General features: G+C 40.2%; 1 protein-coding gene across 5 annotated transcripts in view; it reads left to right on the top strand.

The window, feature by feature from the left end:
• The window catches only part of LOC147830596 (uncharacterized), a 423,672-nt gene that overhangs the window by 11,983 nt on the left and 384,646 nt on the right, over positions 1 to 27,043 (top strand). For all 5 annotated transcript variants that reach the window (XR_015448407.1, XR_015448414.1, XR_015448404.1 and 2 more), the window contains exon 2: positions 2,702 to 2,910. The gene's annotated coding sequence lies outside the window, so the exon portion shown is untranslated. The remainder of the gene's footprint in view (positions 1 to 2,701; positions 2,911 to 27,043) is intronic.

Raw genomic sequence — 27,043 nt, forward strand, 5'->3', positions numbered from 1 at the left:
TATTCTGACTTCATTTGTTTTGGGTATGTACTTAGAAGTGGTACAGCTAGATTATATAGTAGTTCTATTTTTGGCTTTTTGAGGAACGTCTGTATTGTTTTCTATAGTGACTGTGTTAACTTACTTTCCCACCAACTGTGTATAAGCTTTTTTTTTTTTTTTGCTATATCTCTGCCGGTATTTTTTTTTTTTTATATAATAGCCATTCCAACTGGGGTGTCATGCAAGCTTAGTGTAGTTTTAATTTTCATTTCTCTGATGTGTAAAGATGTTGAGCATTTTTCATATATTTTTGGGACATCCATACTTCTTTGAGAAGGGTTTATTCAGGTTATTTGCCCATTTTGATTACATTATTTGTTTTTGTTGTTGTTTTTGAGTTATCTGTGTAGTCTGGATATTGATTCTCTGTCAGATGAATAGCTGGTAAAGATTTTCTCCCATTCTGTAGGGTGTCACTTCATTGTGTTGTTTGTTTTCTTAGCTGTGCAGAAGCTTTTTAATTTGATATAATACCATTGGTCAAGTCTTACCACAATTCTTGTCATATCACAGCAAGATATTTTGTAGATATAGAGATTATTTTAGTAGTTATATGAAAATACAATGGATCTTGAATAGTTAAAACAATTTTGAAAAATAACAAGAAAGTGAGAGGAATCAATTTACTCAATTTCAAGACCCATTATATGGCTACAATGATCAAGATTGTGTGGTATTGGTAGGAGGACAAACACATGGGTCTGTGTGACAGAGAACTTTGAAATAGACCTGTACAAATATACCCAAGTGTTTTTTGCTAAAAGTGCAAAGGCATTCAATAGAAGAGTTCAGACTTGTAATAAATGGTGCTAGAGAAATTCACATCCACAGACAAAGAGATAAAAATAAAATGCTTGACTTAAGGCTCACATTTTATTTGCAGATTAATTAAAAATGTATAACAGACTTAAGATATACAAAGTAAAATGAAAATTTTAAGAAAAAGTAAGAAAAGATCTTTATGCTATAGGGCTAGGTAAAGAGTTCTTAGATTTGGCACCAAATAGACAACCCATGACACGAAAAATTGATCAATGAGACCTCATCAAGTTAAAACTTTGCTCTTCAAGAGACCCTTTTAAAAGAATGAATGGCAAGTCACAGACCTGGAGCAAACATTTGCACATCATGTATGTGACAAAAGACCGCTGTTTTGAATAATTAAAGAGCTCTCGAAACAGTAAGAAATGCAATGATCCAGTTAGAAAGTGGGCAAAAGACAGAAAGAGACAATCACTGAGGAGGTTGTGTGGACTAGCTTGACAGGATGTGGCCATATTGAATCATAGCTGCCAAGCTGGTCCCTGAATAATCCTGGCCTATTTTCTCCATTTGGTTTCCCAGCATACTATAAATAAATAAAACCATTAGAGTGGTATGTGGGGCTTTATGACCAGACTGACATCATCAGCGCCTGATGTCCTTGATATTAGCTGAAGATAAATCAGATACATTCTGGCTTGATGAAGTAATTTTGTCCTAACCCTCTTCCTCTGACCCAAATCAGGATCTGGTGGACTTGCCACCCAGATCCATGCCTCTGTCAGTAAGTCCTTAATAAACGGCCCCACATGCAATCCTGGCTCTTTCTTCAGTCTAACACCTCCTTGGGGTCAGTCCTCATACGTTGGTACCACATTGTTCCAGAACAAGGACATAGAGAAGGTAAATAAGCTCATAAAAGTGATACTCAACATCATTAGCCCCTAGAGAAGTGCAAATCAGGTGAGCTGTCACCACTCACCTATCACCACACACACATCAGAATAGCTGAAATAAAATAGAGTGACAATACCAAATGTGGACAAGGGTGCAGAGAAGTTGGGTCTCTGGTACTGACATTTCATTCTGTGAGGTTTTCTTTGAACTTTCTTTCCCAGGGTTGAATGTGCCATTTGAATCTGGCTTGTCTTGTCAGTTTTGGAAATTCATATTCCGTTTTTTTCCAATTTCCAGTATATTAAAAATGTTTTTGTGAATTATTACAAATTATGATCCTCTTTTAAGAGAGTTGGTGGGAACAATACTTATCCTACTCTGCATGTATGTTTTCATCTACACAATTATGCGAACAACAAAACAGAACTGCACTGTACTCCAAGTGTTCTCTCCCTGGTTCTCACACTCGGTATCTACCGACTGTGACTTAGTAGATGCTAAGCTGATTTTGCTGGAAATTTTATTTCCTACTTAAACATTTGTCAAGATGGAGGCAGACCTTTAAAAACTAGATATTAGCTATTGGATGGCGGGGCAGGCTTCTATTTACACTTAATAATCTAATTTTTTGTTAGCTGAGCATAGTTTTCCAGCACTTTCACATGCTCTGACTCAGTTGCCCTTACAATGATTCTCTGAGCTCATCAGGCTTAGTTCTGTCTTGCGGTTGTTGTTTCTGAGGCACAGAAGTCAAATGACAGGCGGAGGACCTGGAGTGGCTCATTTCACTCTGTATTTTCTCTACTTCTCCATTTGAGCGCCTACTGTATACCTTAAACTTATCTGGATGGTCCTGTGGTATTCTAGTCCCAAAATATCACAGTCCTTCCATGGCCACAGTCAGTAGCTGGTCACAAAGCTGAGCTGCCTTTTCTTCTCTTTGTGCTACTATGTCAACTGTAAGGACTTTGTGGCCAAAGGAAGGTGTCTCTTCTCCTAGGGAGAGTACTGCTTCATCATAGCATGCCAGGCTCCCTTGCAGCTGACTCAGGAGTTGGGAGGTGGTGTACGTGGATCCTACAGCGAGAGCCTGGGGATGGTGAAGACATCGCCAAGCAGAATTCCCATGAACCTCGACTCTCAAGACACAGCTTGCCTTGCTGAGTCATGAGGACTTCTTTTAACCACCTGGGGGACTTGGAGAACAAGGTATGAGTGGGAAGCACATGGTGGGTACCAAGGCACATGTTTAGAAATGGAGGCCATTAAGGAATGTCTGAGCCCCTCCCAGGACAAACCCAGCTAGGACCCCTCCCAGGACAACCTTGCTGTCAATGGTGTTGATGGGGTGGTTGAGGTAGATCTGTTGGATGCCACGAATACAAGATAGAAAAAGCCCCTGCTTTCATGGGCTTTCTCCCTAGTGGGGGATATGATTAAGAAACAAGTTATTACAAAACTTCACATCAGGTTTCCAACAATGGAGCACAGAAGGGCGCCAGCTAACCCAATGTGAGGGTATCCTGGAAGGGTTCCTGGCATTAGTGGTTTCTAATCTGAGGCCCCCAAATAAATACACACTAGCAGGTGAGTATGGGGGTGGGCAGAGGGAAAAGTATGTGCAAGAAATTGTGATGTTTCAAAGGACTAAAGTCACTTTACTTATGGCTTTAGCATACAGAATAGGGAAAAAGTTTCTCTAGGCAAAATATAATACTGCTTTGGTAAACTGGGCCCATGTACATTACTTGACATTTAGAGCGTCTCCATGCATTGAGCTGCTGCCTTCCCTTTCTTAGTGTGCTCAGACAGGAACCCTGACTTCTATGGGCAAGGCAGTCTACGTAATGCTTTGACTGGCAAAATGTCCGTCTCCGTTCCTTGAGGCAGACAGCGCCCCCCAGTGGCAATAAAATCAAGACCGTTTTTGTACCTCATTGGCCCCAGCCTACAAGCGCAGAGTGCATTTTTGCCATTCCTCTGTGAAGCTGCTGTCAGCAAAGTCGGCTGAAATTCTGAATCCAAATAACACAGGGAGAGTGCCAGTCCCTATGAAAAGCTGACTTATTCTATTGTCTACATTTTAACCCATTTAATATGCCTCCAAGGAAGTTTCCAGATGGAGAAAACTTGCAAAAAATAATGGAAGAAAAATGAAAGCTATAAATAACCAGAAATGTTTTGTCATTTCTTCAACCCCACCCTTGGACATTGATTTAGCTTTGGCCAGCAGAAGGGAATTAGTAAGTGGATCTGCTGGTGTAAACAAGTTGACAATGAAAAGGCCATTTCTTCTCAATGCCTCTAAATCCATGTTGGGCGGCAGAGCTCAGGAACATGACTTCGAAGTTGCCAGTGTCCAGCCTGCCTAGGTGCTCATGTGTCTGATCAGGACGAAATGAGGGTGTGTGTGTGTCGGAGGGCAGCTGTGTCTCGTGTCATGGTGGCCCAGGACCGGGAGACTCCAGTGCAATACCCAGGTTTACTGCCTCCTCCAGGAGAATTGAGCTCCTCCGCTCAAACACGTTGTGACTTTAAGGTTATTCAGTTAAAAACATTTCAAGATTTAAGAAGAAACCAGATGATCTGGATAAAATTAAAATGCTTTACTTAATCCATGACTTGGAAATGCTGTAGCTCCCTCCTGCTAGCCTGGAGGGCAAATTGAGGAAATAGCCTGTGTTGCTCCCCCGAATCCTCTAGGTGGTGCTGGTGCAACAGCTATCGGCTGGAAACTTGCTAGCACTTAACTCTCAAACCAAATATTTAACTTATTACGTCTTATCCTTATGGTTAATTGATAATACGATACTATTGATAATTTATACTGTCACATTTACATGGCAGTCTCCTAAGAATGAGCCTATACACATAAATTACACAACAGAGCCGTTTCAAAGATCAGAATACATGTACTTCTCTGGTTAGTATTTAATAAAGTTAAAGCGTTTCACATGTGGCACCCATAAAAACAGACTATCGTTAGTTCTTTACTTGTGTCAGACAGAACAGTTTGTGTATGTAGTAGGTGCCAAATTAACGCTTAACAAAGGAATTGATTTCTCTTTTTTGCTTTATTCCTTTATCTATGAGGTAATTAACTAGAATAAGTTTTTAAAACCTGGTTAGAACGTACTGCTTATCTTTGCTAATAAAAAAATTGGGAGGCCATGTTTTCTTTATTTCTGAAAATCTCCTTGGGTAGATATCTACAAGCACGTCTTTATTTTAAAAGCAAATTGGTTTTTGAGGTTGGTTCCATTGAAATGCAGGAGTGGTATGAAAAATTGTGTTTGATAATTGCTTGAATCTTAATCAAGATTTTATTAAAATCAATATTTGATATGCTGCTCAATTTAATTAAATTAAACCACAGAGAAATGAGTAATAAATGAGTTTGAAAATCAATCACAGGATAAGGTATGTTTCTTTTAATTAATTGAACATATGAAATGTTGGGTGAAGTGACTGCTGACCATGAGAGAAAGAAAAAAAACCCCAAATTACACTTTTCTTGATGTCAGATGCACAAGCCCGCCAGGCACTGGCTAGGCACAGTCTCTGTCCTTTCTCGTTTATTTGGAAAGAAAACCATAGATTGCTTGCACCCTCAGTCACAATTCACTCCCAGGTGTGAGCCCAGGTGGCCGATTCTGTCTTTCTGTTGGTAAAGGGCAGACGTAGATTTTAACACAATGACCAAGCTTTTCCTCCTATCTCAAACTCCTTCCCACAAATGGGAAGAAAAAGCACAGTGCATGGTTAATTTTAGAGAAGGGCATTGGCAGTAGTTTCCTTCCTCAAACAAGTGTAGCTATTACAGGCAGATGAGTAGAGAGAGGGAGAACCCAAACCAGAAAGCACGGGGGTCGACTTAACAAGGATGCGTTCCAATGACTACAAGAACAAGTTTTTACTTTTTCTGGAAAGGCATGGAATGCAGTTGTTGACTGCATAACTTTTGTTCGTTGAGATTGGCAGAGGTGTTAGTAACGAAGTGTTGTCATTAGGGTTAGCTAATGAAAAGGTAGAGGAACTGGTGAGAGAGAAAGGAAGAAATGTGGTTTCAGGTGAGGCGTTTCTTGCCTCCTGCGATGCTAACAGAAGGGTCAGTGTTGTGTATGGGGGCAAGAACCACACTTTTAATTAGGCCTTCAGAGTTTGCGCCTGTGTTTGGTCCTAAGTAGGCTTAGTCATCCAAAGAATCAGCTCTGAGGAACAAATGATGCTATTGTTCAACACAACTGGCAATGAGAACGAAGCTGCAGCCACGTGAAAAACTTGCCTCATTTTTATTCAGTTCTTCCTTATTTGTGGAGTAGAAGTGTAAACCCATGAGAAGCACAACTCTCAATTTGTGTAGCTTTCCTTCTGCAGCCAGGGAAGAGTTCTTCCTGCAAGCCACCTCTTCCTGAATCCCCATCCTTTGGGCACTACATTAGCAAATTTCGCCTCCTCCCTGCACCTCCTTGTGATACTTAAAAGTGTCATTTCATATGGCTTATATTTAAAAATTAAAATTGTTTTAAAAGATGTGTTTCACAACCATCAGCGGGAAATCAGAGTCATTTACCCTAAGAAGGGTATGCATGAAAAGGAATACAATGAAATCGATGTTGCAGAGTTTTAATGCCAGGAAGGTCTTCAGAGGTCTTAAAACACATATGTGCCAGACGGAGACAATTTTGATTATACCAGAGGAATAAAAACAAGATCTGAAAAGGGAACACTTTTCTCACTATGTGAATCACTTTTATTGAGTGAAGCGTCTTAGACCACCAGACATTGTTTCCCATCAAAGGGTCCCCTGCCAAGTCGTGTGACCAACAGCTCACATGCCTTTGTCTGCTGATCATGACTCTTTCACCCTGCTTTTTACCCCTAATTCCCAGCTTCCCCCACTGATATTCAAACCTTTGTCCCTAAACATCTAGTTCCACTTTCCTTATTGCTACACATTCTCTGTTAAGCAAACACTTGGGATAGTGATTACGACATGGACCCTTTCTGTTGTCAGTTAACAGGGTTAACATGGCTTTTCTTCATACACACTGTTTGAAATTGTTCTTCTCTAAGTAGATGTGGCAAATTTCCATGAGCGGAACAGTAATTATAATGGAAAACATGTCTCTTTGCTATTCCTGACCTTTACCTCCTCTGGAGGCAACCTCTGTCCTCACAGTTGTGTCTTTCCTGAGAGAGTTTGTGTATGTGCAAGTCTACTTGAGTCTGCATGGCTCCCTAAATTTCACGGAAGCAAACTCTCCATGACATTTTGAACTTCATCCAAATAATATCAAAATATTACACATCTTCTTATGAGTATACACAGCCCTCAGCTCCTATTTTGAATTCTGCATAGAAGTGTTCTATGCATGTAACAAATCCCCTTTAGATGGGCACTTGGGATTATTGCTTTTTTCTTCTGCAAACAATACTGCAATATCCGTGTGTAATTGTTTTTGGGCCCATGGTGACCATTAAGAAATAAATAAACCTGATTTATTTCATAGACAGTACTCCTTCAAATGGATGGAGTTCCAATTGTAATAAATTGTAGGAGACAAACACGATTGTATTTCTTTTGTGAGTAGTGATTTTTGCTTTCTTTTGCTCATCTGTAATATGAATTATTTGTTGTCCTATCCTGCATAGCACCAAGCATCTTGCTTTGCATATAAAGTTATGTTTGGTGCATTTGTGTAAGACCATTTAATTCTTCCTATCATCATCACATTTGAAATTAGTTATGTAGTTTTGTGCTTAATGCTTGTTGCTCTTAGTGGATGAAAAGCTCCAAAAATCCACGGAAGGGACTCAGTCCCTCTTGGGCACCGTTACATTTCCATCAACTAACACAGCAGCAGGCACTCAGCTGTTTCTCCAAAATATTTGCAAATGAAGGAATCAACAACATACATATTCAGTTTAGTTTTCTGCTTATTATGGACTGAATTGTACACCCAGTTCCTACCAGTCCATTTGTTGAAGCCCACCCCAGTGTGACTGTATTTGGAGACAGTGCCTTTCAGGAAGTAATTACATTAAATGAGGTCCTAAGGGTAGGGCTTTAATCCAGTGGGACTGATATCTTTATAGGAAGTTTGCCACCAAAGACCTCTTCTGTGAGGATGTATTGAGAAGGGAGTCCTCTACCAACCAGGAAGGAAATCTTCACCTGAACCCCGATTCTCCATCTTTACATAAAATATCTGTGTCGGTGGGGTGCAGATGGCAGAGTGTTGCTTTTTCTCTCATTACAATTTTTTTTGTCCCTTTTCTAGACCTCTTATTCCCTAAATAGTCGTCAAGGTTTTAAGTTGTCAAAAAACTAAACAACTCTGACCTTAGGAAAAATAATAGCCATATTATTTTAGGAGCAAATAGATGGACATTCCTACAGTTGCTTGAATGGGAACTAAGAAGAAAAATAAAGAAAAACAAAGGGAAAGACCCTTGAGAGCTCGAGCTGCTATTTCTGAGCGAGCTGGAGTTGGGAAATAGCAGGTGTCTCATAGGAAGTCTTAGCTCGATGGAAGACCGTCCTGGTCTCTTGGTCCAAGAGCCAGCACACACTTGTGCCTGTGGGTAAAACTCACAGACTCAGATGCAGGTCTAGGCTGCCTTGTGGCTTAGCCTGCCATTTATTATCATTCACAAGGTGGTGTTAGAGGCTCAGCTTTTAAAAGAACTGGCTTTTCAGCAGTATTTTTACCCTTGAGAGTATACATGGAGAGCTCTGTGGTGTATATTAATCAGAGCTTTCACAACTTGCTTTGAATGGTATTCGAAATGTGTCTGGGAGTGTGGTGGATGAACTATGCCCAAAGTGTCCTCTATTATTTATTACTCATGAGTCTTTCTATCTAAGACATAGGCTGAAATTAAAGCAACCAAATGCCTGTCTTTACTAACTCAGGTTCTTCCAGTTTCTGCTCCCTAAGCATCCCCAAACTCACAAAGGATTCCAGGATTTGATGCCTCCTAAGAGACATTCTGTAAGTAGAATTATACTCAAATTCCTGTTTTAAATGCCAGACTCCTTGTACAGATGTGTGGGTCTCAGAGTTTATCGTGCTTTGCAAATGTCTGGAGGCTGTTCCTCCTAGGACCATTTTCCTCCCTTTTCTCATGTGGCAAACTCTTACACATCCTACAAAACCCAGCTCAAATGCCAACTCCTCATCCCTCCTTGACTGTCATAGGGAGTTAGTTGCTCTCTTCTCTGTGCCCCTGCCATCCTTTCCCTAGACCTCTATCACATGCGTCCTCAATGGGGCAATTTCATCCTGAGGGGAGAAAATTAGTTCTTAGGAGACAGAAGTATACAACACAAATATACATGCAGTACATAAATAGATAGGCAGTATATACAGTTTCATAGTGGGAGATTAGGAAGAATATATCACAATGCTTTATTTTACGGTGGCAATAATGAAAAAGGGTTGAGAAAGACACTTTCATAGTGACTCTTGTACAGTAATAGTCACTTTGTATTAGTCTGTATCTTCAGAGTTCAAAACCCAAGATTTTGAAGCCCAGTCCCCTATGAAGCCCAGCAGTTTGTAAGTATTCTCTAGCTACTTACTTGGAGTAGCTGATGATTGATGCTTACTTTCAAGCATGAGTGCTCTACAGCAGAAACCCCTGCAAAAAATAATTTTTAATATTAATCTCCAGGATCCTCTTCCAGAAAGTCTGCCCCAGTGCCTCTGGCATGGGCCTGAGAATGTGTATTTTAAAATGTTCCTTAGGTGATTGGATTTTGGAATCATTGCTGTAGCCTGTGACTTACTTTCCTTCTGAAAATGTCTCTATTTGTAAAAACAAAAACCCTAACCAAAATAGGTGCTATATTCATCTGTTGACATTTCTTGTGCTGGTCAGACCGCAGAACACTGGCTTCTGGTGCCATTCAGGCACCATTTTCTAAGAGAAACATTGGCAGGTCTGGGCATTTCCAGAAAAGGTCAACAGCATGAGCTCTTCTCTTTGGCAAGAACTTTGGACCGGAAGTTTATGCGACTGTGGCAGGCAGTGTGGTCTGGCTCAGCCCCAGGAAGGCTCTGAGCAGGGTTTCTTGGGCAGAATGGACAGATACGAAAGGTTAAACAGTTTTATGACTGAGTGGTTGTCCAAGGACTGGTTAATTGAAATGTAGTGGCATGAATAGAACTCTTTCTTCAGTGTTGTCCTGGAAAAATTCAATTATTTGAGTGACATGGTGGGACACACATTCATCAAACCTGTAGATTAAACACACTAAAGAAGAACAACAAATGCACAGCAAGATAATTTTTCAACAATTTCCCAAAAGGTTAGAGCACAGTTTCTTAACCCTTGCAGATCCAACACCCTCTTTAGATGTTTTGTAATACTTGTAATGCCACTTTTACTATTGTGAAATGAATGTCACAGATACTATAATAAGATAATATATAATATTATAATATAAGTAATTTCCAAACACTAACGTAATGTTTTGAATGTAATATAAAGGAGAAATCAAAGGTATTTAAAAATAAAATTATACTAGAAGGCATAATGAAGTATCATCACGTTTGCTTTAATACTGTTGAAAATGCAAATTTGTTCCAAGCACAATTGATATATTAGGAAACAATTCGAGCATTTGTGTTTGACTATGCATCATTTCATGCCTGAGAAACATAAGGTGAACTCAGAAAATGGCACCCAGCTGAGCTCAGCCCAGAGAACACACAAAACTTCACTTGTACACAACTTACACATCTACCAGTTACGGTGGACTCTTGAGTTATGACTGGCCTGACATACGAACAACTTGGGTTTCGACCGGAATTTTAGTTTTAACTTATGACCAAAGTCTTGAGTTACAACCCAAATGCTTCCAAATGGTCGCAGATACAGATTTAACCCTTAAAGAGTTCTGGAAGGAACATTAAAGCATCCTTTCCTGTGTGGGTTTCATCGAGAAATCTTGGTCCAGTGTGTCTCTAAGGACACTGAGACTGACCTGGAAGAAAGTGTGGCCTAACATTATATAAGAGAGAGATGTTGAAGGGAATTGACCAACTTGAGTTATAACCAGCCTTTGGGAATGAATTGAATTTGTAAGTCAAGGGCCCACTGTACTTCATGTTCTTTGTATGTGATGAGCCACATCCATCCACACCTAGTGTTCTAACTTTGCTTCCTTCCGATTCAGAGATTCAGACAGCTCTGCTTCCCTCCTTGACAGTAATTCACAAGCTGCAGTTTTCCCTTGTTCGATATACACACACATTCTTCCACTCTTTTGCAAGGTAAAGTGTGATGGATCTGTAAAGGTTGGATACTTAACCATACTTCACCATCCAACATGTGTAAAACCATGCAACTGATTTTAATAGGTTCTTGTGTGTGTGTGTGTGTGTGTGACATCAACATTTTTGAGTGTTGTGCCCCTAATTCCATTTCCTCACAAGCCCTGTGGTTTTTATTGTGTGATTTTGCAAATTGCAGTGATGTTTTTTAGACATGCATATATTATGTTATATGAGAATTGACTCTGATACAATGAAGTAGTTTGAACTTACAATAAATAAGAAATCTTCAACTGAATATTGGTGACACTTTTTCTTTAATTTGACATTTTGAAATAAGGGTTTAAAAAGTTTGTTAGTGCACATGTGTAAAATTACCTTTCTAGACCTGTTCAGTGTAAACCAATGTAGTTGAATTACTCTGGTGACTCAAATACCAGTAGTGATGTTGAGGTAAATAATGTGATTTTCTAAAATGGTGATTAACTTATTCTAAATTTCTGAAGAAAACAAACTCTATCTTTCCTTTCCTTTATATTAACATAATTCATTTATATTAACACCTGCAAAAAATACCTATATTTATAACAAAATATAATTGGATTTAGGGTAGTTATTATATACACATATATTTTTATCTGTAGGAATGGCATATGGAAAGGGGAAATGAGACACTATGACATATCTAAAGACCCTGCCCAATAAATGCAGTAATATCCCCTCCCCATCATGTGATGACCCAAATTGTCACTGCAGATTTCCTCTGGTGACCTATTGGGTTATAGTAGTGGACTTAAGATAAACTATAATTAGGATCAATATAAATTTCTTCCCTTCAGCTGAGAAAATAACTGCAAAAAATAGAATAGAGAAAATGATTTAGTAGAAGAAACGTTAAGGAAAGTTCAGAGATTTTTGTCAATAGTAAGTGAAAAATGAGTAAATAGTTTTGTGTGACCTAATGTCCTTGGGCTAATTGGAAGAAGTACAATAACTAGATCCATGCTGTCTGATAGAAATACAATGTGAATATATATGTAATTTAAAAGTTTTCAGTAGTCAAATTAAAAAAGTAAAGATAAAAATAAACAGATGAAATTAACTTTATGAATATATTTTAACATAACATACCCAAAATATTGCTCTTTCAAGATATAACCAATATAAAAATATAATAGTGAGATACTTTATATTTTTTACACTGTCTTTTAAATTCTGTATTTTACACTTATAGACTATTTCACATTTCAAGTGTTCAATGGTTTTATCTTGCCCTCTGGCAAGTCTTATTTGGCTGTCATAGTGGTTAAAAGTTAAAAATTGAGTTATATAGTTTTTAGAATGCTTTTGAGAGTAAGTTGCGAAATCCCAAACTATGTTAAGCAATGGGAACATTTATTCTCTTACAACTGTTAAGAGTTAGGGTGCAGTCTAGGATTGGTTGTTTTAGCAAATAGTGGTATCATCAAAGATACAGGTTCCTTAAAGACGTTATGAACAAAACCTCAGTAGCATGGGAACTAGCACAAAGAATCAACAACTGGGATCTCATCTTATTAAAAAGCTTCTGCACTGCAAGAGAAACCACCAACAGAGCTGAGAGACAACCCACAATGTGGGAAAAATTTTTAGCAGCTGTACCTCAGACAAAGGACTACTATCTAGAATATATAAAGAACTGAAAAAAATCAGACCCCCCAAATTCAAAGACCCAATTCAAAAATGGGCATCTGAAATGAATAGACCTTTCTCAGACAAAGAAGTAGAAATGGTAAATAAACGTATGAAAAAATGTTCAACATCACTGGTCATTTGAGAGATGCAGATGAAAACAACACTGAGATTCCATCTCACCCCAGAAAGAATGGGTGCTATCAGGAGATCAACCAATAACAAATGATGGCGGGGCTGTGGGGAGAAAGGAACCCTTCTCCATTGTTGGTGGGAGTGCAGACTGGTGCAGCCACTGTGGAAATCAGTATGGAGATACCTCAGAGAACTAGGACTAAAGGTCCCATTTGACCCAGCTATTCCCCTGCTGGGTATCTTCCCAAAAGAATTAAAAGAATCATACCACAGCAATATATGTGTACCCATGTTTATAGCGGCACAGTTCGTAATAGCTAAAGCTTGGAAACAGCCCAAGTGCCCATCAACTGGAAACTGGATAAAGAAGATGTGGTTTTTAAAAAATAAAATGGAGTACTACTCAGCCATAACGAATGAGAAACTAGAGACATTTATAGCTAAATGGATGCATACTGAGCCAATACTCTTAAATGAAATAAATAGGACACACGTGTAAATACTGAATAGTTTCTCTAGTGTAAGAAACTAAAAGCGTAAATAAGGATTAAAACAATTACAATGAATAATTGATAATTCAAAATAGGAAGAAAAGGTCCAAAAGGGTAGGGGAAGTGGGAGAGGAAGGGGAAAGGAAAGAAGGGAAAGGAAAAATTATGGGAAAAGAAAAAGAAAATGGAAATGAAGTCTATGTAAATAGGGAAGGGTGGAGGGGGTGAAGGGCGCACAGTTAATGGGGAAAAAATAAGAACGAAGAAACATCATGTACAGGTACAAGCACCCAATAATAAATGTATACGTATTGTATACCTAAAATGTACCAATAAAAGAATTTAAGTGGAAAAAAAAGATACGGGTTCCTTTTGTCCTTCCTTCCTGCTTTTCTGAGAGTGGCACCTGGTACTCTCAAGGTTGTAAAATGGCTGCCAGCAGCAAGATGGTGGCTCCTGCTTCCTTGTTTGTGAAAGATTTGTTCTTTCTTTCAGCCGTTTCAGGCCAAAATACCATGTTTCAACTGGCTTACACAAATTATCTGGGTCAGAATTTTGGATATTTTGGTGACAGATACAAAAATGCCTTTGGCTGGATATTTTCATTTTCTTACCTCAAAATACATTATTTCTTAATGTCTTAAATTTGCTTCCTTACTCATTTATTCTACTGTCTGGCAGTGTTTGAGTCTGTGACCACCTCATAAAACACAGATTTTAATCATGGTTGGTGGGGCTACACTGGCATTATTGCATTCAATTTTGATTCATGAGGATATAAAAAAATGGGAGTCAGTTTAAGGGAGAGAACTAGGGTGTAAAAGGGAATTGAAATCATACCATATGAGGAATGGTGAAGGGAGTGGCAGTGTAACCTGTGACAAGTGGAGGGCTGGCTGGAACCAGGGTAGTTTGCATGGCTTATGGTGTTGGCATGTCTCCTTGCACTAGTTCTCTGCTCCCATCAAATTAGCCTCCTCTAATTTGTTCTGGAACTGGAAGCCAGATAATTAAAATTGTTAGCATAACATGCACTATAAGAACAAATAGGCTGTGAATGACAGGCTGAGGAGGTGCTTTCCTATGAGTAGTTACGTATCAATTCACAAACTCAGTTACCCCTTATCCTCCCTCTTAGCTCACTCTTTTTGGATGTTCTTGAGGTCTTGTGCTTAGGTAATATAATTTTACCAATTTGTAAAACATTCAAATTAATCTGTGAATGATCACTAATAAGTACCAATGTTAATTCATATTTATTGATGTTCTGGGAAAAGTACTTTTTTTGCAATATTTCCTTAAGTCATACCCCAATCCTATGAGGTGGGTACTTTAAGTCTTTGTCTTACAGTTGAAGAAACTGAGGCTTAAGAAGATAAAGTGATTTTCCTCTAGTTGTAGAGTTAGTAAAGGACAGAGCTGGGATCCATGCCAGGGCTCTTCAACTTTAGAGAACATAATGTTAACTCTTACCTAGGGGATATTTGGAAGACTCTATCATTGACCTCAGGCATTAGGGTGGACAAGTCCTCTCTCTGTTTCCATATGATGACATTGGGGGAGACTACTGAACCAGAAAGGTCCTGATTTTGTCTTGGCATGGCTTTCTTTTCACTTCCTGAGTAGCCTGTTCCTGTCAGGGATGTGCAAAATTCTTTTACTGGAAATGCAATTTTTAATTCATTTTATGAGCTCTACTGTTGCCCAGTTCTGCCTCTTTGAGAGGTATGAGCCTAGGGAAGAGAAAGGAATTATCACTTCCCAGTCTCAGCCATACCCCACACTATGCTGTAGGCACCTAGGTGGAGGAACATTTCAGAAAAGAGGGGGGACATCAGCTGTCTGATACAACTTCCCCCTTTGACTTGGGATACTTTTGTTAATTCCCCTGGGATGCACTTGACCCTTCATACACTACCTAAAGCCCTAAGGACCCAGCAATTAATTGCTGTTTGGACGATTCATGACCGAATGAATACCCAATATAGTAGAGAGAAAGTGGGAGTCCTCCTAGGTCACAGGGAGGGCAGTCTGTTACTCTTGAATAAAAGGAAATCCAAGATAAAGACATGAAATATTCTTCAACTCCACAACAGTTGAAACAGCTAACATTTCTTCTGCAATTATTGTGACCTGTGCATTGTATGAGCGTGTCCCACACACTATTTTACTTAGTTCTCATCTGAGGGAGCATTCTTGTTCCTGTTCTACAAAGGAATCCATTGGCTTCCTGAGATCAAGTGCTCCTCTCAGGGTCACATGATAGTAAATGGTAGAGGGCAGTTGACACCCAAGCTGTCTCGACTCCATGGCCAAATCTTTACACGTGAATGACTCGGGATTCCCTGATATTTAACTCAGAACCCTAATGTTGTCTTCCTCTTCTATGACTTATGTCATCCTAGGAAACACATAGCAAGTTGGGGAACCCTGCCAAAGGATATTAGCTGACCAAGGGTCACATGATCCTAATCTCAGGCAACACACACACACACACACACACACACACACATACACACACACAAATACACGTATTCTCCATGCTCAGTGTAAGGCTGCCATTGGGCAGTACACAACCAGGTGCCAAAACAATGGCACTAACACTTCAGTGTTGAACTATTTCTACAAGGTATAAATAAATAAGTAATAAGAAGTGTGCTAAATGTAATATGCCAGCTGTAAATTTCAAGAAAATGTTGATTGCGTGTTTTAGGAACTATTACACAAAGCCTTGCTCCAGTACAGATTTTCCTTGTAAGGTAGTATGAAAAAAAAAGAGAGAGAGATTTTTATTTTTACTTCATGTTTATTGTTTCCTTGTCAGCAGCTGTGCCGATGTGGTGTTGATTATACAGAGAAGAATTATTCTGATTATTGAGAGTTGGTATTCTTCTTATAATTTGGAGTTCTTCATCTCAGAATTGTGTCCTCACCTCCTCTCCTGTATGCACATGAATAAAAATCTAAAACCACTTGCCGGGCTCCTTACCCGAGGCAGCTGTCAGGAGGAACGCAGTTGAAAGTTCAGATGCAATTTGGTGTTAAACTCTCCCTGCTGTTAGTTCCTTTCTGTGAGCCTCGCTTCAGAGCATTGGAGCCCGTGTGGTTCATCCAAGTGTCTGAGAGGGAAAAGGCACAGGCTCTTCTGTTACCACCCTCCCTGCATCCTTGCCTGCTGGTGGGATGTGCTCCTTTCTCCTAGCCAGGTCCTTTTAGAAGCGTGTCAATGGATTACCAGCCAGGTTTGGCTGAAATGAACAGTCAGTGCTATTTCCTGCCTTTTTTTTTTAAGTAGAAAAATGGCTGCTGAGTAAAGCAAGCATGACCTAAAGATCCCCTTCCAGGATGTGGTGTAGGTAATGGATTTCTTTTGCATGCTGTCTTGCAGTCTCTTGCACACCTTGATTTCAGCTGCAGGTAGGACACACCTCAAATTACAGATGCTCATCTTGGGTGTTCTCTCCAGGGGTGCTAAAACCCCTGGCAGTAGCCCTGCACATAGCAGGACGGAAGCTGATGGAGTTACTCTGCCTCTGCTCCTTTGAGTGGGCAGTTCTGAGGGGCACTTTATCTCCTCAGAGATCCCAGCAGGATCAAACTCCGCTGTCCATGGTAATGACCCCCGTGTAGTTCCTTATCTTGGCTTTTCTTATGTATCTGGATAATCTCCAACCAAGCTACAGGCACATGTCTTAGGCTCTGTTTTTGGAGAATCGGGGGGGGGGGGGAGAGCGAGAAAGAGAGAAAAGAAGAAGAAGAGGAGGAGGAGGAGGAGAGGAGGGGAGGAAAACGGAGGGGAGAGGAGAAAGAGATCTTGATTTTTTTCCCTAGATCTTACCCATTTCTATTATTTCAATTAAAATTCACATGTTAAAAAATAGGAGTAGTATAGGTACATGGAATATACACGGATTTATACATTCTATATTAAAGAATGAAAAATATGTGAGGAATTTATTTATGTATTTAAATATGAAACCCATCTCTTTATGAAGAACAGAACTCAATCTTGGCTCAGGCAGACCTGGGTTGAATTGTGGCTCTGCAGCATTTTCTGGTAATGGGAACTGGGGACAGTTACTGTCCTCAGGCTTTAGTTCTATCTCCTGTAAAGTAGAGAGGGCATTTTTACTGCATATTAATTGATATTCTGCATGTAGTGTCCTAGCCTGGTGCTGAGCTTTAGCAAGCCATCCTGGCAAGAACAAGGAGGGCCCTTAAAGATCAAATGGTGGTTACAGCAACTGTAAAATTTCTTTTACACGATGAATCTTATTTTCTAGGGTGACTAAGACAAGTAGCAAGAGGTACCCCATTGCCCCCAAGCAATCCAGGTAGAAGACCTAAATCCTGGTTCCAGCTCTGCCACTTACGAGCTCTGGTGACACTGGAAAGGTGTTAAACCTCTCTGAATGTTAGATGCTTCTTCTGACAAATGGGAATAATTAGATCTGCTTGCCTCCCTCACAGATTCATTGCAAGCATCAAATACAATACTGCATGAGAACATGCTGTAAAAGACACATGGTTGTAGTAATAACACTAATATAATCCTCTCAGCTGACATTCAGGACTCTGGGCTTTAGATGGTCCTTAGCACATTTCTCTTGTAAATTCAGGCTTTGTCATCTTCTGTGTGTTTTGAGAAGGATAAACTCAAGGTGGGAGCTGGTGGTGAGATGCCTATGGTCCTGCTATGGACTTCCTTGATCCTTGTAATCCACTAGAGACCTCCCATTCCTGCAGCACATTTAAATAGATCAGCCTTCTTGGGCTTAAGCTCTCTCAACTTCTAGGCTCAAAGCCTGCCATTTAAGGACAAGGTCTCCAAGGATGTTGTGATGATGCAAGATGAAGTCCTTCTTGGATGCCAATCCTGGCTCTGAAGCTGACCTGGGGTAGCTATGGAAATGCTGGTCCCTTTTCTGAAGATATATTAGACAATGGAGGGTTGGCAAATACATATCTCAATGACATCCAACTCCTTCAGCATAGTGTTTCTAAAGGCTGTAGACAGAACAACCAAAGCCCAAACTCTGTGTGTGATTTCACTTCAAAATCACCTTTCCTGTGTATGTCTCATATCCAGCATCAGCAAGAAGGCTGAGCATGGGAATTATCCAGCTCTAAGAAAGGTAGAGCTTAAAAGGGAACCATGTACAATCAAGTATTTCCCAGCCAGCTCCTCTCCTGCCTAGAAATAAAAGGAGATTTCTGATGTCAAATACTCTGAACTTAGGGTGTTCAGGATGGAGGGGATTCTTCCTCTTGATCTGCCAAACCAGCATTAGGGGCTATGGCTCTCAGGGCCTAGTTATTCCGACAAACCCTTCCTCGGTGAATTCTGTAGGTATAAAGAAATTATACACTGAAACAAATGAGACATCAGTCATTTGCTATCTTCCATTTTCTCTTCCTCCATTCCATTTTATGCAATTACCTATAATTATCTTTAATTATGTAGTCATTCCATTCCATGACATCCCATTCCATTTGAACTTGTGACTTTTATTCTATATTGTTCTGATCTAGTCCATCCCATCTCATCTCTTTCTGTTTGATAGCCATATAGAGTTATTCCTTAATGCAAGGAGTTTTGCTGGATGCTGCAAAGAAAGATTGTGTGTGTGTGTATATGCACCTCCATGTGTGTTTTAGTAGCTTTCAGGATATCATTATCATGGAAAGAAATTCTGTATTTTGTGTACTTCTCTCCAGGAATAATGAAGAGGGAAACTTGGGTGAATTTGAAATATTACAAAATAAGGAAACTTGTATATGAAGCTTTAGTAAACCATACATATGCATTTGAAGGCAGAGGTAAAGTGTCACTATTCATCACTTTTGTGTAATTCTAATGACCAGGCCGACTGATAGCATAAGAATGCTGAAAGAAGGCTCGGGATGCAGCTCAGTGATAGAGCATTTGCCTACCATGTACAAAGCCCTAGGTTGGACCCCCCAGCACTGGGAAAAAAGAAAAGGGTACAAAAGGAAGCCCAAGAACAACCCCCAAGTGGGAGAAAGCCATGTGGTCATGACAAGGAGAGAAAGGACTGGCCTAGCTTTCAGATGCTGGTTGGGGGTGGCCTCAACTAACAGCCCTCTGGGTACCCAATTTGGTGTATTGGTCTCACAAATTGTTTTGAAGAAGCAATGAAGAACTTCTCTTTCCCAGGATGCATTCTTTCCTTTCATTCTGTCACTTCATTCTCTGGTGAATGACTGAAGAGATTTCAAATGCAGAACATTATTCTGATTGCTTAGTATGAGATTGTTGTGTCTTTCTGCCCCTTGAGTGCAAACAACAACACCTGTCTCTAGAGGTTAAAGAAAAAACTGAAATTATCCGAAGAGTATTGGGGAGAATTTCTAGGATGGCTGGACAACAGGGAAGAAACAAAAGAAGCCTACAGTGGCCAGGATCATAGCTAAGCTTCTCCCAGAACCAGTCACACAGTGCTGCCATTGCTTCCTCTGCCCAAGAATGCCAGTCCCTGGATACTTCTTTTATTTGTTTATTTTTACTTTGTGACAGTATCTTGCTAAATTGGCCAGGCTGGCTTCAAATTTGTGATCCTCCTGTCTCAGCCTTCTGAATAGCTGGGATACAGGGGGGCATCACTCCATCCAGCTTGGATACTTCTATTATCACTGCAGCCCTTGCTGCTGCAGGAGAATTGGATGTGCATGTGGGCCCACCTGCCAAGCAAAATTCATTTTCCATTCTTCCTAACTTTTAATGTTAGTTGTGGATATAAATTCCAGTGAGGACACATCTGATTGGCCAGTCTTAGGTCACATAACTGTGGTGTAGCTGCAAGAGAGTCTGGGAGAGCAAATAGCTACAAGAGAACAACACAGAGAGGGAAGCTGTGTAATCATAGAATGGGGGTGAAGACATGCCCAGTCTTGTGGTGGCCAGAATGTCCATCTCTTGTTCTCAAGAGCATGTGATGTATTTGAGACAAGGAATGCTAAGCATAGTTGAGCAACTAACTGTTCGGAATCAGCTTTAGGGACTCTTAAAAAGTCCACAGGCACAGGGGAAATGAAGTTCAACCAGTTGTTCTTACATGCTAAAACTCAAGAAGAGATTGGAACAGATCTTGGTCAGGTTTAACGTACCACTTATTTAGAAAAGCATGATATGTTGTAATAAGGAAAAATTATGAAGAATGGGGTTTGTAGCCAGGCATTTCCACTTCCTTTTTGGGATTCCTTAATTTGGGATACATTACCTAATCTCTTTATGAGGATGTACCTTAAAAGGATGTTTGTCAGATTTAGAAAAAAAATTAGACATTCAGTTAAATTTGAATTTTAGGTACAAAAGTTTTTAAATATAAATATCCCCAAATTTTGCATGAGACATCCCCATACCCAAAATTATTTATTGTTCACCTGAATTCAAATTTAGCTGGACATTCTGTATTATTTCTGGCAACTAGACTCAGAAGAGCTTTAACTTTGGGCTCAGACTGGGAAGCTGACTTTCACTTCATGGAGACTTTCAGGAAACACTGGAATGTGCTGGGATTGGTTTTTCCAGATTATTTGCACTTGGCAGGCAGGGCAGGTCTACAACTAGGAGATGCAGGGATGGGGAGAGAAGGTATAGGGAGATCTTCAAACTGTTCAGTGGTTATACAAGCAAAATTAATGCAAAACCCCCACAAATAAATGTTAACTGATTTGTAAAGCATTGAATGTGGATTTATAATCACAATGGAAGACAACATTTTTTTCTACTTTGCTGCATTTTAGGAATGCTACATTGCATTGTAGGGAAAATGATTGACTTTTATTGAGACCCACCTTTAAATAACATTTAGGGGAGAGGATAAGTGAGATTCACTGGGATCTTCCATTTGGCAAGAGATCACTTCCAGGGAATACATGTGGCTACCTAAAATGCTCGACAGAGTTACCCCGAAAGCATTGATATTATCAGGAAGTTAAGGAAAACTCAATGTTAAAGCTCCCTTTTATTCTTTGCTAGTAATCTATTAGATCATATTTATTAACAGTGTAAATCCTATAGTAATTAAATAAATTTCCATCTATATGTGAAAGATAGAATCCACTCCTATGGAAAAAAAGAACATAAAGTGAATAAAGCCAATTTCTTCTTTCAGATTTCTCAACTGTCCCTCTTGAATGTCAGCTGTGATGTGCATTGACATCTTTTTGCTTGTTTTTCTTTTGAGAGTGAGTTATCCTGGACATGAACTATGTTCTCATGAGGCAGTCTCATGTCATGCTTTAGGTCATGGGCTTTATAAAGAACTTTTGAATGTCAACTCTATGAAATCCAGCCATATAAACTGGGGCTCATTACTTAAGCACTTGAAACCTAGGTAATTAGATAATAGTGGTATCTTCTTCATGATGTTCTCGAAAGAATGAAAATAAGATAATGCGTGTAAAGTTCTTAGGGCCATGCCTTATCAATATGAAGTGGTCAAAAATGTTAATTGTTACGTGGGAAAAAGGGATAACATAATACTCTTTGGGATACTTGGAGGATTAACTGAGATGCTTGTAAAACATTTAGGTCACTACCTGACACATAGTCAACACTCAATAAATGTACATAATTGACATGGCTGTTTTGTTATTATGTGTACTTTATAAAACGTAAATAATGCAATTAACTTAGTACAGCTAAGTAAGAGTAATAGAGGTAATGCATGTGACGTATTAACCACTGTGCCCTCTGTAGTATAAGAACCAAATAAATGGTAAACTCCTAAAGGACCAGAACTATGTTTATACCATTCAGCCCTAGCACTCTGGCCTAATCTTGGCACATAGCAGTTATCCAATAAATATTTTAGAAATAAATGAATGAACAACTTTATTGTCAATTAAATTCTACTGTATCACAAATGAGAAAGAGATCTTGGAAAAAAGTCTGGGTCTCCTTCAGAATTCAATGATGCCTGAAAAATGGAGAATAAAACAAACTCAAGAAGACAGGATGTTCCCAAACCGTGAGATCATCGTCATAATCCCCTACATTAGAAAGGTCTTCATGGTTCACAAAGAACTTTCACATCCATTATGTCATTCAACATAAAAAAAATAAAGAAACAGCAAGAAATGTCCTTAGGGTCAGCCTGGACACAGAGCTCAATCTCTTACAAATGATTTAAAACCCACTGTGTCTGGCTACAGATATTGCTTATAGAAAACTTCAGGCACAGAAATGCTACCCAGCTTGATTTAGCTTAAAGAAACCTTCTGTGACCTTATAAACAAACACGGCCCAGTGGGAACCCAAGTGGAATTTCAGAATTTTGAAGATGAGCTGAGAGAATTCACTCAGAAATGGGACATATTAAAACAATCTCTACCAAAGGAGTGAAAACAATAAAGAGATTGACTCAGAAGAGAACAAAAAGGCCAAGGCCACTTATTGTGAGTGCCTTACTCATTATAACTGTTGACTGCATGGCAATAATGTTTGGGAACATTGCAATCTCGAGAGCAGGCTTATAATGATGTTCATCTGCTTGTATGGACGGAAGGCCTGACCTAAACTCTGACTGCTCACAGAAGGTACTTTTTACCTGTAAAGTACACTAGCAGAATGGGACTGAGCAAAGCTGATTACAAGACATTTTCATGAATATAAATATCAGCTTTTAAATGCCCATCCTCTGATATAATGCTTGTTTTTCATGCATGTATTGAGTGGATGTGTTTTGACTGATTGTCTTGTGTGAGAGGACTAAACCAGTTGATGAAGTGAGGTACTGAAAGACCAGACAAGGGCTGTAATGGTCAAAGTCCCAACTAGAAACAGATGGCTCAGATAGGGATTCAGATAGTTCAAGAGGAAGGACTTTATTGATTGAAGTACAGACAGGGCTATAAAAGTGGACAGGGCATGGTGAGTAAGGTCCCTAGCAACTAGCAGTAGTAGGGGCTGTGTCAACCCCTAGGGTGGTAGCCCTGTGGGAATACAGCAGAACTACTTGGAAGAGGCTGGGATCACAGAGGGACCTAGGTGCTGTGAGGGACACGTGAAGCAGAGAGGAAGCGCTCTGGCCTTTCTCTCCCTCTACCCTCAGGTCTCCTGTGGGTACCTCTCATGGGTCAAACCAAGCTAGCAGCCAAGGGGACCTGGGAGACATCACCTGCCTGGACTTCCAAGGTACAGAACAGGACAGGAAAATGTAAAAGATGGGTCCAGGTGGTGGCAGATTAGAGAAGATTCAGCACAAAGACTGTGATTTGTTCACTGACTTCCTCCCTAAAGCCCTGCCATCGATCTCACATCTCACCTGAGCATATGGTTCTCACTGAGCGCTCTCTCTCCCTCCCTCCTTCCCTCCCTCCCTGTTTTTCTCTTCCCTTCCCTCCCTCTCTCCCTCTTCAGCTTGTCTGGAGCTCCTTGAGGGTAGGAATAATATATTATTTGTACTTGGGTGCTCAGCCTGGCACCTCAGGGATGCTTCAGGAATATTCATCAAAGGATGGAATGATGGGACACCTGTTTATTAAAGTTCCTGAAGAGGCTAAGCAGGGCCTGGTAAACTTTTTCTCCAAAAGACAAGTCTTTACAGAATACTCTCTTATTATATTTAAGTCTTTGTAAACCCATAGCATCCTTGTCAGAACTACTAAACTTTGTCTTGTCACAATGACCCAGGCATCTATAAAGAATATGTAAATAGATGAGCATGGCTGTGTGCCAGTGAAACTTTATTTACAAAAACAAGTGTAGGCCACAGATAATAATCTGGGGACCCCTGACAAAAAAGTCTCATACTTATCAGATAGTTTATATGTTGAGTTTAGTAGTCATTCAGTTTTTGGTTGGTAGCAGACAACAGCAGCAATGTCCTCTTTAATTATTTTTGTAAGAGCCTCTCTTGCCTTGATTTCTGTCCTGGTGTCCCATAAGCCGATGCAAATGCCCCAATGCAGGCTGACCATACACCGGGGTAGACTTTGGAGGAATCCTTTAACACACGTGGAATGAGGACATCAATAATTCAGTTGAATCCATAAATAATTCAAGCCTGTCCCAGTAGTGTCTGTGCATCTGCACAAGTGTACGTGTTGGGTTATCTGTCCTGAGCAAAAGGTTGATGTGAGAATTAAGCGTGGATCCGGTGGGTACAGCCCAAAGGCAAGGGGCCAATCTCTCAGTTCAGCCAGCAGATTGTGAGGTGCATATCCGCCCAGGCAATACGTTGAGCTATTCCAGGTGGGAGCAGGATGAGGGGCATCTCATTTGTGGAAATAAACAAAGCCTGCTCAAGTGAGGACACACAGAGACTATATACGTATTCAAAGATTCCCATAGAAAGGGTATCAGCTACCATTGCTTGTTTTGGGCAGAGATCCAAAAGCAGACAGGGGAATGGAAAAGCTTCATAGGAAGAAAATCAAGGCTTCTGGTCTACCTTGCTTGGAGGCTGAAGGCAGGCTAACCAGAAGCAGGGTACCCCGAGACATTGGATTGGGGAGCATATTTGGCTCTCTCTGACTGATATGAGTTGGAAGTGGAGGAAAAATTAGGGAAGTTGGGCATTATTGAATAAGTCTTGCCTGTTTGGAGTTGGTGACTGTAGAAGTTGTAGGGCAGTCTTATTGTCACATACGGTCTGTTCCTCGTTGGCTTGTACATTCATTCTCTCCATTATGCAGTCACTACTGGATCTTTCTTGGCTCTGCTACCTCCTGGATGACATTAAGACAAGAAGAGCGTCTCAACAGAGGACAGCTGCTCTGGTCTGCACCTGGGAGGTCAGGCTACTGTGACCTTCCAGGATGCAGGCTTCCACCCATGCAGCTGTGCCAGTGAGGAGAGTGGGTTACCTAAATCATCGGTAGCTTGCTGGTTGTTCCTACACTGGCTTGATCAATGCCACCAAAAGAAGAATTCTGATTTTTCTGTGAAACACAGCCCTTTTATGGAAGTCTCAAATTCTTCCCTTAATGACCCATAAATTCCTTTCAGTTCCCTTCCAAGATGTCCACCCACGAGGTGGACCCAAGCAGGTCATATGTGGGTACTGTACAGTCACTGTGTGGTTCATTCACATGAACTTTTTCTCCTTACAGTTTTCTACCATACGATGTATAGGACATTCTTCCATATCTATTATGGGGATCTAAAAATATTAAATGGAATATCTCAGAAAGAAACAGTTTATAAGTTTTTAATTGTGTATTGTTCTAAGTAGTGAGGTGAAACCTTGTCCCATCCCACATCACCCAACCTGGGACATGAATCACCCATTTGCCCAGCGTATTCAGACCATGTGAACTGCCCACCCATTGGTCACTTTAGCCCTCTTATGAGCAGATCAGCTGTCACCGAGCTCAGTACTTGTGTTCAAGTAACCCTTACTTTACTTACAAATGGACTCAAAGGCAGGCATGTTCTCATTTCTCTCCTACCCCTGGATCTTAAAAGACTCCAGATGCTTTTGCATGTCTTTTTACTTTCTCTTCTTGCTTTAGTTCTTCCTCCTTACAAGGTTTGTTTTTTTCTCCTCCACATCTGGCTAGATTGTATAGTTCATTCTAAATTTGCTAAATTATTGGATGCCTTTCTTTCCTTCTGAAATAAAATGTAGAACCTTCTGAATTTCATTTCTGATCAGTACTTGTCTCTCAACAGAAACTACCTTCTGTGCTAGAAGCAGACAAGCCCTCCACGTCGTTCATTTTTGTGTGTGCATTTGTTCACCCGAGTAAAGCAACAGAACTCTTTTTCATAGACTTGCAGACCCCTGGAGCAGGAAGGGATTTCTGAGGTCAGGAAGGCCAATATTCTCCAAATGCGGTACGTGGTCTACTGAGAGTATGCAAGATGATGTTAGATAAACATTTGAAGTAATTTTAGTCGTTATGTACTTACTTCAGCATTAGTAGAAAAGAAGTAACTGGAACATTAAACCACACGTGTTCATAAATATTATTGTCTAAGATGAGGCTGCAGCAGATGGTACCTTGGGAACCTATTGTATTTAGTATGTATGAATTACAGGCATTGTCAGAAAATACCCGAATATGACTCTTTAGTGCTACACATGAGGTCCTGAGAAGGGAAGACATTATCCAAGGGATCAGCTCTACATAAGTGGGACTAGGATTAGATGGAGAACTTCGTTTTAAGTTCTGAGGGACAGTGTTCCTTCATTCATTTTCAAAGACTCCTTTCCTTAATCCTATAACTGAATACCTGAGATTAGGTATATTATAAAGAAAAGAAGTTTATTTGGCTTATGATTCTGGTGGATGGTGAGTCCAAACAGCATGGTGACAAAACTCTGGTGAGGTCATTCCGGTCCCATCATTACAGCAGAGAAACACAAAGGGAACTGCCTGTATGCACCAGGAGCAACCACATGGAGTAGCTCACTTTATAACAACCCACTCTGAGAGGCCGCTGTTAATGTGTTCATAAAGGTGGCACCACTGTGACCCTCCACCAGATCTCATCTCTTAAAGGTCTCATCACTTCACCCCCAAACTGGGGACCAACCTTCTAGCTCATGAACCTCTGGGGAGATACTCAAATCATAGTCAAACTCTAGCACCCCTTGTCAGCAACTGTGAGCTCAGCTCAAGAATGGACACCATAATCAAGTCCTCTGAAGGCCCCCGGGGGCTGGATTTTCAAAAGCATAAGAAGTTGGGCTATTCTAACCACAGGGCAAATTACCTGGGAGAGTACAAGAACCTCACTTTCAAAGGCAAAAGTTGGTTGTTCACTGGATCTTGAACAACAGAAAC

This window comes from Heterocephalus glaber, unplaced genomic scaffold (genome assembly GCF_053883595.1).
Source record: "Heterocephalus glaber isolate CG9 unplaced genomic scaffold, H.glaber_assembly_v1.0 deba00000071, whole genome shotgun sequence".
Taxonomy (NCBI): domain Eukaryota; kingdom Metazoa; phylum Chordata; class Mammalia; order Rodentia; family Bathyergidae; genus Heterocephalus; species Heterocephalus glaber.